This window comes from Theropithecus gelada, chromosome 6 (genome assembly GCF_003255815.1).
Source record: "Theropithecus gelada isolate Dixy chromosome 6, Tgel_1.0, whole genome shotgun sequence".
Classification (NCBI taxonomy): Eukaryota; Metazoa; Chordata; class Mammalia; order Primates; family Cercopithecidae; genus Theropithecus; species Theropithecus gelada.
The window spans coordinates 40,510,059-40,523,653 of NC_037673.1; the positions used below are offsets into that span (position 1 = coordinate 40,510,059).

At 41.6% G+C, this 13,595-nt stretch overlaps 1 pseudogene across 1 annotated transcript; it reads left to right on the forward strand.

The window, feature by feature from the left end:
• Positions 1–2,401: 2,401 nt before the first annotated feature.
• On the forward strand, positions 2,402–3,104 carry LOC112626466 (annotated as a pseudogene). The gene has a single exon (XR_003119897.1). The product of XR_003119897.1 is annotated as a peptidyl-prolyl cis-trans isomerase A pseudogene (transcript).
• Positions 3,105–13,595: the final 10,491 nt, after the last annotated feature.

The following is a 13,595-nucleotide window of genomic DNA, read 5'->3' on the forward strand; positions in this document are numbered from 1 at the left end:
TTAATTGTGTATTATTGAAGGCGTATCTTTGGATAAACTGTTTTTTGTTTTTTTGTTTTTTTGTTTTTTTTTCAGAGACAAAAGTCTTGCTCTGTCACCCAGGCTGGAGTACAGTGGCATGATCATAGCTCACTGCAGCCTCAAACTCCTGGGCTCAAGCTATCCTCCCACCACATCTCCCAAGTAAGTAGGATTATAGGCATGCACCACCACTATATCTGACTTTTTAATTTTTTTTACTTTTTGTAGAGATGAGGTCTCACTATGCTGTGCAGACTAGTGTCAAACTCCTGGCCTTAAGCTATCCTCCTGTCTGGGTTTCCCAAAATGCTGGCATTATAGCATAAGCCACTGTATTTGACTAATAAACTGGTTTGAGACGGAAGGAGTGAAGATGGCTGAAGAGGAGCAGCTCCGGTCTGCAGCTCCCAGCATGATCAATGCAGAAGATGGGTGATTTCTGCATTTCCAACTGAGGTACCTGGTTCATATCATTGGGACTGTTTCGACAGTGAGTGCAGCACACGTAGGGTGAGCTGAAGTGGGGCGGGGCATCGTCTCACCTGGGAAGTGCAAGAGGTCGGGGGATTTCCCTTTCCTAGCCAAGGGAAGCCGTGACACACTACCTGGAAAAATGGGACACTCCCACCCAAATACTGTGCTTTTCCCAAGGTCTTAGCAACCGGCAGACAGGAGATTCTCTCCCGTGCCTGGCTCAGCCAGTCCCATGCCCATGGAGACTTGCTCACTGCTAGCGCAGCAGTCTGAGATCAAACTGTGAGGTGGCAGCCTGGCTGGGGGAGGGGCGTCTGCCATTGCTGAGGCTTGAGTAGGTAAACAAAGGGGCCAGGAAGCTCGAACAGGGTGGAGCCCACCACAGTTCAACAAGGCCTACTGCTTCGAGACTCCACCTCTGTGGGCAGGGCATAACTGAACAAAAGGCAGCAGACAACTTCTGCAGACAAATGTCCCTGTCTGACAGTTCTGAAGAGAGCAGTGGATCTCCCAGCACAGCATTTGAGCTCTGAGAACAGACAGACTGCCTCCTCAAGTGGGTCCCTGACCCCCATGTAGCCTAACTGGGAGACACCTCCCAGTAGGAGCTGACAGACACCTCATATAGGCGGCTGCCCCTCTAGGACGAAGCTACCAGAGGAAGGACCCGGCAGCAGTATTTGCTGTTCTGCAATATTTGCTGTTTTGCAGCCTCCACTGGTGCTACCCAGGCAAACAGAGTCTGGAGTGGACCTCCAGCAAACTCCAACAGACCTGGAGCTGAGGGACCTGAATGTTAGAAGGAAAACTAACAAACAGGAAGGAATAGCATCAAAATCAACAAAAAGGTCATCTACACCAAAATCCCATCTGTAGGTCACCAACATCAAAGACCAAAGGTAGATAAAACCACAAAGATGGGGAGAAAAGCTGAAAAATTCTAAAAATCAGAGTGCCTCTTCTCCTCCAGAGGATCACAGCTCCTCACCAGCAATGAAACCAAGCTGGATGGAGAGTGAATTTGATGAGTTGACAGAAGTAGGCTTCAGATGGTTGGTAATAACAAACTTCTCCGAGCTAAAGGAGGATGTTTGAACCCATCGCAAGGAAAATAAAAACCTTGAAAAAAGGTTAGACAAATGGCTAACTACATTAAATAGTGTAGAGAAGACCCTAAATAACGTGATGGAGCTGAAAACCATGGCATGAGAACTTTGTGACACACGCATAAGCTTCAATAGCCAATTCGATCAAGTGGAAAAAAGGGTATCAGTGATTGAAGATCAAATTAATGAAATAAAGTGAGAAGACAGGTTAGAGAAAAAAGAGTAAAAATAAGTGAACTAAGCCTTCAAGAAATATGAGACTATGTGAAAAGACCAAATCTACATTTGATTGGTGTACCTGAAAGTGATGGGGAGAATGGAACCAAGTTGGAAAACACTCTTCAGGATATTATCCAGGAGAACTTCCCCAACCTAGCAAGGCAGGCCAACATTCAAATATAGAGAACACCACAAATATACTCCTTGAGAATAGGAACCCCAAGACACATCATTGTCAGATTCACCAAGGTTGAAATGAAGTAAAAAGTGTTAAGGGCAGCCAGAGAGAAAGGTCAAGTTACCCACAAAGGGAAGCCCATCAGAATAACAGCGGATCTCTCAGCAGAAACTCAACAAACCAGAAGAGAGTGGGGACCAATATTCAACATTCTTAAAGGAAAGAATTTTCAACCCAGAATTTCATATCCAGCCAAACTAAGCTTCATAAGTGAAGGAGAAATAAAATCCTTTACAGACAAGCAAATGCTGAGAGATTTTGTCACCACCAGGCCTGCCTTACAAGAGGTCCTGAAGGGCACTTTGCAGATGCTGCCGCTGAGGAAAGTCCTGTACTACTAGCCATGGTCAACCCTACTGTGTTCTTCGACATTGCCGTCGACGGCAAGCCCTTGGGCTGCGTCTCCTTCGAGCTGTTTGCAGACAAGTTTCCAAAGACAGCAGAAAATTTTCATGCTCTGAGCACTGGAGAGAAAGGATTTGGTTATAAGGGTTCCTACTTTCACAGAATTATTCCAGGGTTTATGTGTCAGGGTGGTGACTTCACATGCCATAATGGCACTGGTGGCAAGTCCATCTATGGGGAGAAATTTGAAGATGAGAACTTCATCCTAAAGCATACAGGTCCTGGCATCTTGTCCATGGCAAATGCTGGACCCAACACAAATGGTTCCCAGTTTTTCATCTGCACTGCCAAGACTGAGTGGTTGGATGGCAAGCATGTGGTCTTTGGCAAAGTGAAAGAAGGCATGAATATTGTGGAGGCCATGGAGCACTTTGGGTCCAGGAATGGCAAGACCAGCAAGAAGATCACCATTGCTGACTGTGGACAACTTGAATAAGTTTGACTTGTGTTTTATCTTAACCACCAGACCATTCCTTCTGTAGCTCAGGAGAGCCCCCCTCCACCCCATTTGCTCGCAGTATCCTAGAATCTTTGTGGTCTCACTGCAGTTCCCTTTGGGTTCCATGTTTTCCTTGTTCTCTCCCATGCCTAGCTGGATTGCAGAGTTAAGTTTATGATTATGAAATAAAAACTAAATAACAATGTCAAAAAAAAAAAAAAAGAGGTCCTGAAGGAAGCACTAAACATGGAAAGGAACAACTGGTACCAGCCACTGTGAAAACATGCCAAATTGTAAAGACCATTGATGCTAAGAAGAAACTGCATCAATTAATGGGCAAAATAACCAGCTAACATCGTAATGATAGGATCAAATTCACATATAACCATATTAACCTTAAATGTAATGGGCTAAATGCCCCAATTAAAAGACACAGACTGGCAAACTGAATAAAGAGTCAAGATCCATTAGTGTGCTGTTTTCGGGAGACCCATCTCAGGTGTAAAGATGCACATAGGCTCAAAATAAAGGGATGGAGGAAGATCTACCAAGCAAATGGAAAGCAAAAAAAAGCAGGGGTTGCAATCCTAGTCTCTGATAAAATAGACTTTAAACCAACAAAGATCAAAAGAGACAAAGAAGGCCATTACATAATGGTAAAGGGATCAATTCAACAAGAAGAGCTAACTATCCTAAATATATATGCACCCAATACAAGAGCACCCAGATTCATAAAGCAAGTCCTTAGAGACCTTCAAAGAGACTTAGACTCCCACACAATAATAATGGGAGACTTTAACACCTCACTGTCAATATTAGACAGATCAACGAGACACAATGTCAACAAGGTTATCTAGGACTTGAACTCAGCTCTGCACCAAGCAGACCTAATAGATATCTCAGAACTCTCCACCACAAATCAACAGAATATACATTCTTCTCAGCACCACATCACACTTATTCTAAAATTGACCACATAATTGGAAGTAAAGCACTCCTCAGTGAATGTAAAAGAACAGAAATCACAACAAACTGTCTTTCAGACCACAGTGCAATCAAATTAGAACTCCGGATTAAGAAACTCACTCAAATGCAAAAACTGGAAGCATTCCCTTTGAAAACAGGCACAAGACAAGGATGACCTCTCTCACCACTTGTATTCAACACAGTGTTGGAAGTTCTGGCCAGGGTAATCAGTCAAGGGAAAGAAATAAAGAGTGTTCAATTAGGAAATGAGGACGTCAAATTGTCCCTGTTTGCAGATGACACAATTGTATATTTAGAAAACCCCATCATCTCAGCCCAAAATCTCAAGCTGATAAGCAACTTCAGCAAAGTCTCAGGATACAAAATCAATGTGCAAAAATCATAAGCATTCCTATATACCATTAATAGACAAACAGCCAAATCATGAATGAACTTCCATTCACAATTGCTTCAAAGAGAATAAAATACCTGGGAATCCAACTTACAAGGGATGTGAAGGATCTCTTCAAGGAGAACTACAAACTACTGCTCAACGACTTAAAAGAGGACACAAACAATTGGAAGAATATGCCATGCTCATGGATAAGAAGAGAGTCAATATAGTGAAAATGGCCATACTGCCCAAACTAAATTATAGATCCAATGCCATCCCCATTAAGCTACCAATGACTTTCTTCACAGAATTGGAAAAAAATGCTTTAAAGTTCATATGGAACCAAAAAAGAGCCCACATTGCCAAGACAATACCAAGCAAAAAGAACAAAGCTGGAGGCATCATGCTACCTGACTTCAAACTATACTACAAGGCTACAGCAACCAAAACAGCACGGTACTGGTACCAAAACAGGTATATAGACAAATGGAACAGAACAGAGGCCTCAGAAATAACACTACACATCTACAACCATCTGATCTTTGGCAAACTTGACAAAAACAAGAAATGGGGAAAGAATTCCCTATTTAATAAATGGTGCTGTGAAAACTGGCTAGCTGTATGTAGAAATCCGAAACTGGATCCCTTCCTTACACCTTATACAAAAACTAATTCAAGATGGATTAAAGACTTAAATATTAGACCTGAAGCCATAAAAACCCTAGAAGAAAACCTAGGCAATACCATTCAGGACATAGGCATAGGCAAGGACCTCATGACTAAAACACCAAAAGCAAGGGCAACAAAAGCCAAAATAGACAAATGGGATCTAATTAAACTAAAGAACTTCTGCACAGCAAAAGAAACTACCATCAGAGTGAACAGGCAACCTACAGAATGGGAGAAAATTTTTGCCATCTACCCAGCTGATAAAGGGCTAATACCCAGAACCGAGAAAGAACTCAAACAAATTTAAGAGAAAAAAACAAACAACCCCATCAAAAAGTGGGCAAAGGATTTGAACAGACACTTCTCAAAAGAAGACATTTATGCAGCCAACAGACACATGAAAAAATGCTCATCATCACTGGCCATGAGAGAACTGCAAATCAAAACCACAATGAGATACCATCTCACCCCAGTTAGAATGACAATCATTAAAATCGGGAAACAACAGATGTTGGAGAGGATGTGGAGAAATAGGAACGCTTTTACACTATTGGTAGGGGGTGTAAATTAGTTCAACCATTGTGGAAGACAGTGTGGCGATTCCTCAAGGATCTAGAACTGGAATTACCATTTGCCCCAGCAATCCCATTACTGGGTATATACCCAAAAGATTATAAATCATGCTACCATAAAGACACATGCACATGTATGTTTATTGCGGCAATATTCTTAACAGAAAAAACTTGGAACCAACCCAAATGTTCATCAATGATAGACTGGATTAAGAAAATATAGCACATATACACCATGGAATGCTATGCAGTCATAAAAAGGGATGAGTTCTTGTCCTTTGCAGGGACATGGATGAAGCTGCAAACCATCATTCTCAGCAAACTATCATAAGGACAGAAAACCAAACACTGTATGTTCTCGCTAACAGGTGGGAATTGAACAAGGAGATCACTTGGACACAGGGCAGGGAACATCACACACCAGGGCCTGTTGGGGGGTAGGGGCTGGAGAAGGGATAGCATTAGGAGAAATACCTAATGTAAATGATGAGTTGATGGGTGCAGCAAACCAACATGGAACATGTATACCTGTGTATCAAACCTGAACGTTGTGCACATGTACCCTAGAACTTAATGTATAATTAAAAAAAAAACTGTTTTGATAAAATTTTGTCTTTGGCTCACATTTACTTATGCATATTTAAAAGAAACTCATTTATTGTTCATGAGTGTGGAGCCTATATGTGCTCAGGATGATGTAGTATGTTTTTTATATATCTTGAATCTCATCAATCCTATAAAAAGTTTCATTATCCTTTTTTATGTAAGAAAATTGAGGCTTATGAGGATAATACAGATAGCAGATTGTGAACTCTAAATTTGAGACAAGATTTGTTTGATGCCTTTTTTGGCAAGCCACAATTTCTTTCCAGAAACAGGCCCACGTCAGTAGAAGATGAAAAGGAGCAAGAAGAGAATGGAACCAATTTCTTTGTGAGTCTGGGTAATTTATTAAATTTCATGTATATTTAATTACATAGGAGCAGTGATGTTTACTCATATGCTCACTTTGAGAGCTTGCATTTGGAAACTTGGTCACATAAATATCAAAGAAATAGACTGGTGGTGCACTAAAGTAAAGATATATGAATCACTATATCTACCTTCCAGACCATCCTTTTGGTCCCAGTGACCATGAAGCATTTTAGTAAGATTGCTGTTTCTTTTAGTGCTATGTGTATCCCTACAGTATCCCATGATTCATTCAAATAAACAAATAAGCAAACAAACAATCAAAGGACAAAGAATATATTAGGATGCTCCTTCTTTTTTTTTTTTTTTTTGAGGTGGAGTCTCACTCTGTCGCTCAGGGTGGAGTGCAGTGATGTGATCTCGTCTCACTGCAACTTCCACCTCCTGGGTTTAAGAGATTCTCCTGCCTCAGCTTCCCAAGTAGCTGGGACTAAAGGTGTGCACCACCATGCCTGGCTAATTTTTTTTTTTTTTTTTGTATTTTTAGTGGAAATGGGGTTTCACCATGTTAGCCAGGCTAGTCTCAAACTCCTGACCTCAAGTGATCCACTTGCCTTGGCCTCCCAAAGTGCTGGGATTACAGGCGTGAGCTACCACATCCAGCCATGATGCTTATTCTTTTGTACTTTGAATTATAAAATAATAAAAGCTAACAAAATAAAATTAAATAATTTTATTTTTTAAAAATCAGAAATACATTCATTAATGTATTAAAACTATAAAATAGTGTAAAGTAAAAGTCTTAGTCCCATCTCTTTTTCTATTCATTCTGTTTTCATCTCTTCACCTAGTTTCCTTCCCACATTAATCCTCAGATAAGAACTTTTATTAGTTTCTTTGTGTATCCTATGACAGTTTTTTTCATGCAAATACAAACAAATAGAATATATACTCTTATTCTCCTCCCTTCTTTTAACCCCCAAATACCATACTGTTCTGTACCGTTTTTTTCACCTCTATATTTTGTAGATCTTTTCATATCAGTGCATAGAGTGTTTCTTCCATTTTTTTAGCTGCATAATATTCCATTTAATACTTGTACATGCTGTGGTTGGGCGCACTGGCTCACCAGCTTGTAATCCTAGCAGTTTGGGAGGCCAAGGCAGGTGGATTGCCTGAGCTCAGGAGTACAAGACCAGCCTGGACGACATGGTGAAACCTTGTCTCTACTAAAAATACAAAAAAAATTAGCCTGGCATGGTGGCACACGCCTGTAGTCCCAACTACTCAGGAGGCTGAGGCATAAGAATAGCTTGAACCTGGAGTGGAGGTTACAGTGAGCCAAGATGGTGCCACTGCACTCCAACCTTGGCAACAAAGCAAAAAAAAAAAAAAAAAAAAGTGTGTACATGCTATACATTATTTAACCAATCCATCATTGATGACTCTTTGGATTGTTTCACTTTTTAAAAATTTTTTATTTTTTTGAGATGGAGACTCACTCTGTCACCCAGGCTGAAGTGCAGTGGTGCAATCTCAGCTCACTGCAACCTCCACCTCCCAGGTTCAAGCGATTCTACTGCCTCAGCCTCTCAAGTAGCTGGCACTACGATGCACGCCACCATGCCCGACTTATATTTGTATTTTTAGTAGAGACAGGGTTTTACTATGTTGGTTAGGCTGGTCTTGAGCTCCTGACCTCAGGTGATCCACCCACCCTGGCCTCGCAAAGTGGTGAGAGTTTTACAGGTGTGAGTCACTGCGCCCAGCCCTTTTTTTTTTTTTTTTTTTTTTTTGAGACGGCGTCTTGCTCTATCGCCCAGGCTGGGGTACAGTGGCCAGATCCCAGCTCACTGCAAGCTCCGCCTCCCGGGTTCACGCCATTCTCCTGCCTCAGCCTCCCGAGTAGCTGGGACTACAGGCGCCCACCACCTCGCCCGGCTAGTTTTTTGTATTTTTTAGTAGAGATGGGTTTTCACCGTGTTAGCCAGGATGGTCTCGATCTCCGCCCGTCTCGGCCTCCCAAAGTGCTGGGATTACAGGTTTGAGCCACCGCGCCCGGCTGCATTTTTTTTTTTTTTTTTTTGAGCCATGTTCTCACTTTGTTGTCTAGGCTGGAATGCAGTGGTACGATCATGGCTTACTGATGCCTCAACCTCTTGGGCTCATGTGACCCTTCCACCTCAGCCTCCTGAGTAGCTGGGACCAGAGGCATGCAAACACCATGCATGGATAATTTTTAAAATTTTCTTGTAGATGTGGGGTCTTGCCATGTTGCTCAGGGTGGTCTTGAATTCCTGGCCTCAAGTAATCCTGCTGCCTTGGCCTCCTAAAATGCTGGGATTATAGGAGCAAGTCACTGTGCCCAGCTGGATTGTTTATAATAATTTGCATACTAGTTCATATTTATTGGACTAAGCTTACTATATTCTGGGCATGATGCTAATTGTTGTATTTGGACTATCTCATTTAATATAATAACCCTAGGGGTTAGATAATATGATTTTCACCTTTCAGATAAGAAAACAGAACGTCAGAGAGGTTAACAAACCTGCCCAAGATTTGAAACCGGATTATCTGTTTTCAAAGCACATATTTGTATAAATGAAACACAAATTAGAGGCCCACAGTACTTTGGAAGGCCAAGGCAAGAGGTTCACTTGAATTCAGCAGTGTGAGACCAACCTGGGCAACATGATGAAACCCTAGCTCTACAAAACATACAAAAATTATCTGAACATGGTAGCATGTGCCTGTGGTCCCTGCTACTCAAGAGGTGGCTAAGGTGGGAGGATCACCTGAGCTCAGGAGGTTGAGGCTGCAGTGAGCTGTGGTCACACCACTGCACTCCAGCCTGGGTGACAGAGTGAGACCCTGTCTCAAAAAAAATAAAAATAATAATAATAATAAAAAAACCAAACAAGGGAAATATGAATTAGTACTCTTTTTGCTTTTAGAAAAATTTTCCTCCTAAGAAGTTTCTAGTTAGATATTCATGACTATTCTTCTCTAGTTACTAAGATTTTTTCACAAACATTTTAAGAGGTTGCACAATTCAGGATTTTACTTTTTTTTTTTGAGACAGAGTCCCTCTCTGTCACCCAGGCTGGAGTGCAGTGGTACGATTTTGGCTTACTGCAACCTCCGTCTCCAGGGTTCAAGCGGTTCTCCTGCCTCAGCCTCCTGAGTATCTCGAACTCCTGACCTTGTGATCCACCCGCCTAGGATTTTACTTTTTTTAACCACATTATTTATTCTTTCTTGGCCTGTGGAATATTTAGTGATGAATCTGATATTAAAACATATCTGTTTTAAGATCGTTTAAAGAGTTAAAGCTTAAAACTATGGGGTGGCCTGACATTTTCTGAGTGATTGATTTTTATTTTACGTCTATTGCATGCTGAGCTCTTGGTCTGAAAACAAAAACAACTTTCTATTTAGGCACCACAAGTTTGAAGTGTAGATCAAATAAATGACCTTGTCCTTTTTCACCCTTCCTCCACAGGACTTTACATAAGGCAGTTACAGAACCACTGAAATCTTTGTATTTTATGTCTTCCTTCTCAGAGCTGTTTGACTTAATTCAAATTTAAGCCAAATGAAATGTATCTTGTACTTGCAGGCTACTGCTACAATGTGCATTGCAATAACTGAAAAACCCAGATGCCATTCAGAAACTCAAACAAATCTGGGCCTTCTCCTAAATTTAGCAAATGCCTGTCGCTATTAAAAACCATAACAACAAAACTTCTTATCTCGTCGTGATTGTAATTTGATTCTTGCCATCTGCAGCCATCAGGGTCACCAGGGCAAAGGCTTGCCCAGTGTGGAAAAGCAGAATGGCACCTGTCCAGAAGTCTGTCCAGAAGGGAAGTGTGAAACCTTGTATTTCCTAAATATTTAAACCTTAAACAACTTTCGTATGAAGAACTGGATACCAACAGAGAGTATTAATCTAGTAGCCTCACTTTAAATTAATGCACAAATCACAGCATTTAATACAGTGCTTCCAGCAGAGACAGACAGCAACTTATTATGTGTAATGATAAAGCATTTAATAATCGTCATTTTACTGAGATCTTCCTTTGAATAAGGCATTGCTTGGCAGCCATTTTTCATTCTCAAACTGTTCACAGTGTGACATTTTAAATGGAAAAAGCAATACCACCTGGAGTACTTATTAGCTTAGCAAGCACTTGCCTGGGAGCCTAGGAAGATTCACTGTGTTTCACTCCCTCCTGAGTGGTTTAACTCCAGAGCTTAACGGTGTTCTCTGACTCCAGGGCCTGGAGCAGTCTGCCACTAGGGGATGCTCTTGCTTCTTCACTCCAACTCCCCGCAGGTTCAATTCTGACCTTATCAGCCTCAATACAAGAGAGGAGGAAAAAGGAGGCTTTTACTTCTCCCCAGTGAGTTTGTTCCTCGGAAACCCCCAGAGTCAGCTAAATCTGTTGGAACAATTCAGAGCAAAATGAAATGACTAGTAAATGAAATAGCTTCGTTAAAATGTTTTCAAATATCTCCCTGTGGTGGACCAGAATTGCTTCCTGATATAATCAGTGGCCTAATAGTTTCATTAGGGTTTGGGGATGTTAACAGTGTTTGAGGAGCTGCCAAGGGAGGTGAGGGCAAATGGGGAAGAGCTGGTGTCACAGGAGGTGAGGAGAGGGCTGTGCCCTTACTGACCCTTCCCCAGTCTGGCAGAAATCTGCTTTACCCCTCTACTGACTTAGCTTTGGCTTAGACACCATTTATTTGCCAAAGCATGCCCATATACCAGTTTTGGGGTTTGTTAGAAATAAAAGTCCAGGGGTTCACATGAACTTGAGAAATTCTGGGTTGAAAAAGTTAAAAAAGTTTTACTTGTTACAGAACTTTCAGAACATTTAATATACAATGCACTGTGCTTTGCAAATCCAAGACTGGGCATTTGCTGGGAGTAACTGTGGACTGGGCTCTTCATCTTGAAATTCTCCTGACTTGGCTTGATGTTGCATTGTTTTGGTTTTGCTTCTTTCTCTGTAACCTCTCCTTTTTGGCATTTTTTTTTCTTCCTGCTCCCTGAACAGAGGTATTTCTTGTGGTTTTATGGTTCGTTATGTTCAATCTCTAGAAGATTCGCCCAAGTCCATGATTTTAGTTATGTACTTCCATGCTAGCGGCTCTACCCAGGTACCCCTCCAAGAGACATAGGTGAAGCCTATCTCTTCCCAAAGAGACCTATATTTTCAGTTATATGTTGGATGCTTTCCCCAAAGTAAAAATGTCCCCTCTCCAAAACCATCTCTTCCTTTTTGACTTTCAATTTTCTTCCTCCTTTACATTTTTCTTAAATTCTTTCAATTCTCTGAATCAATCAGACTTGAAACCATATTTAATCACTAAACCCTGTGAATTCTTCTGGCTCTTTTGTCTATCCTCCTTTTTTTTTTTTTCTGAGACAGAGTGTTGCTGTGTTGCCCAGGCTGGAGTGCAGTAGCGCCATCTTGGCTCACTGCAATGTCTGCCTCCCAGGTTCAAGTGATTCTCCTGCCTCAGCCTCCCAAGTAGCTGGAATTGCGGTTGCCCACCACCATGTTTGGCTAATTTTTGTATTTTTAGTAGAGACGGGATTTCACCATGTTGGCCAGGCTGGTCTTGAACTCCTGACCTCCAGTGATTCACCTTCTTCGGCCACCCAAAATGCTGAGATTACAGGTGTGAGCCACCGTGCCCAGCCCCTTCTTTTTTTGTTGTTTCTGTTTTTGTTTTTGAGACAAGGCCTTGCTCTGTCACCAAGGCTGGAGTGCAGTGACCTGATCACAGCTCACTGCAGCCTCAACCTTTGGGCTACAGTGATCCTTCCACCTCAGCTTTCTGAGTAGTTGAGAGTACAGGCATGTGCCATCATGCCCAGCTAATTTTTGTATTGTTTGTAGACACAGCTGTGTCTATCCCTTCTTAAATGAGGCCTTGATCCCCTTGTCTAAACTACTGAAATAAATTCCAAGTCACGCTTCCTGCTTCCTTTCCTTACCTATTCTATGTAGGCTGCACACAGCTACTGTTTCAATCAATCTAAAGCACTGCTTTGATTCTTTCTTAAAGACTTCCAGTGGGTGAGTTCTCAGTGACTCATTGTGTGAATAAAGTCCGTACAACTTATGCCAGCAGTGAAACTTCCCACAGTATTGCTCCCACGTGCATTTAAAGCCTTTGTGCTAATGGTTCCTCTATTAAAATTGCAGACAGAAGAAATGCTCTTATGACATTACAGATGTGAAGGTAGGAGTGTGCAAGGCATTTGGGGAAAGGAAGTTTCTGTAACCCTTTCAGAATTGAATAATCTATGGGATACCTGAGCCGAACAATTCAAGTTCTAAATTACTACAAATAAATCCACATCATCCTCTAGATTAAGGATATTCTGTAAATGGGCTAATATGGTCCTTTATAGCATGTAAAGAATAAAAATAAGGAAGGATATAGCTTAAGGCTTCTACCTGTCAAAGCTGATAGCCTATCATATTACACATTTTACAAAATATTGATCAAATTCAGAATGAAGAAATTCATACATGCATGTGTACATAAATAAAAAGCTACTGTAGAAGATGCTGTTGGTACCCTACCCATATTCCTTCATTGCTCGCCTCTAAATGACAAAGGTAAACACCTGCAAATATTGCAAATGCTGCAATTCCCTCCTTCAAAACCTTTATTTATGGCTGTAGATGTGTGCTTAGCTTGCCCCCAGGGCAAGCTGGTAGTGCCAGAGAGCCAATGGGTTCAGAAGCTACCTTAATCAACGATGGGTTTCCTTACCCCTTAATTGGACTAACTCTTTTTTTTTTTTTTTTTGAGACAGGCTCGCACTCTGTTGCCCAGGCTGAAGTGCATTGGTGCAATCTCACTTCACTGCAGCCTCTGCCTGCTGGGTTCTGGTGATTCTCGTGCCTCAGCCTCCCGAGTAGTTGGGATTATAGGCATGAACCACGACGACTGGCTTTTTTTTTTTTTTTTTTTTTTTTTGGTATTTTTAGTAGAGATGGAGTTTCACCATCATGGCTAGGCTGGTCTTGAACTCCTGACCTCAAGTGATCCACCCACCTCAGCCTCCCAAAGTGCTGGGATCACAGGTATGAACCACCACACCCGGCTGGACTAACTCTTTTTTTTTTTTTTTTTTTTTTTTTTTTTG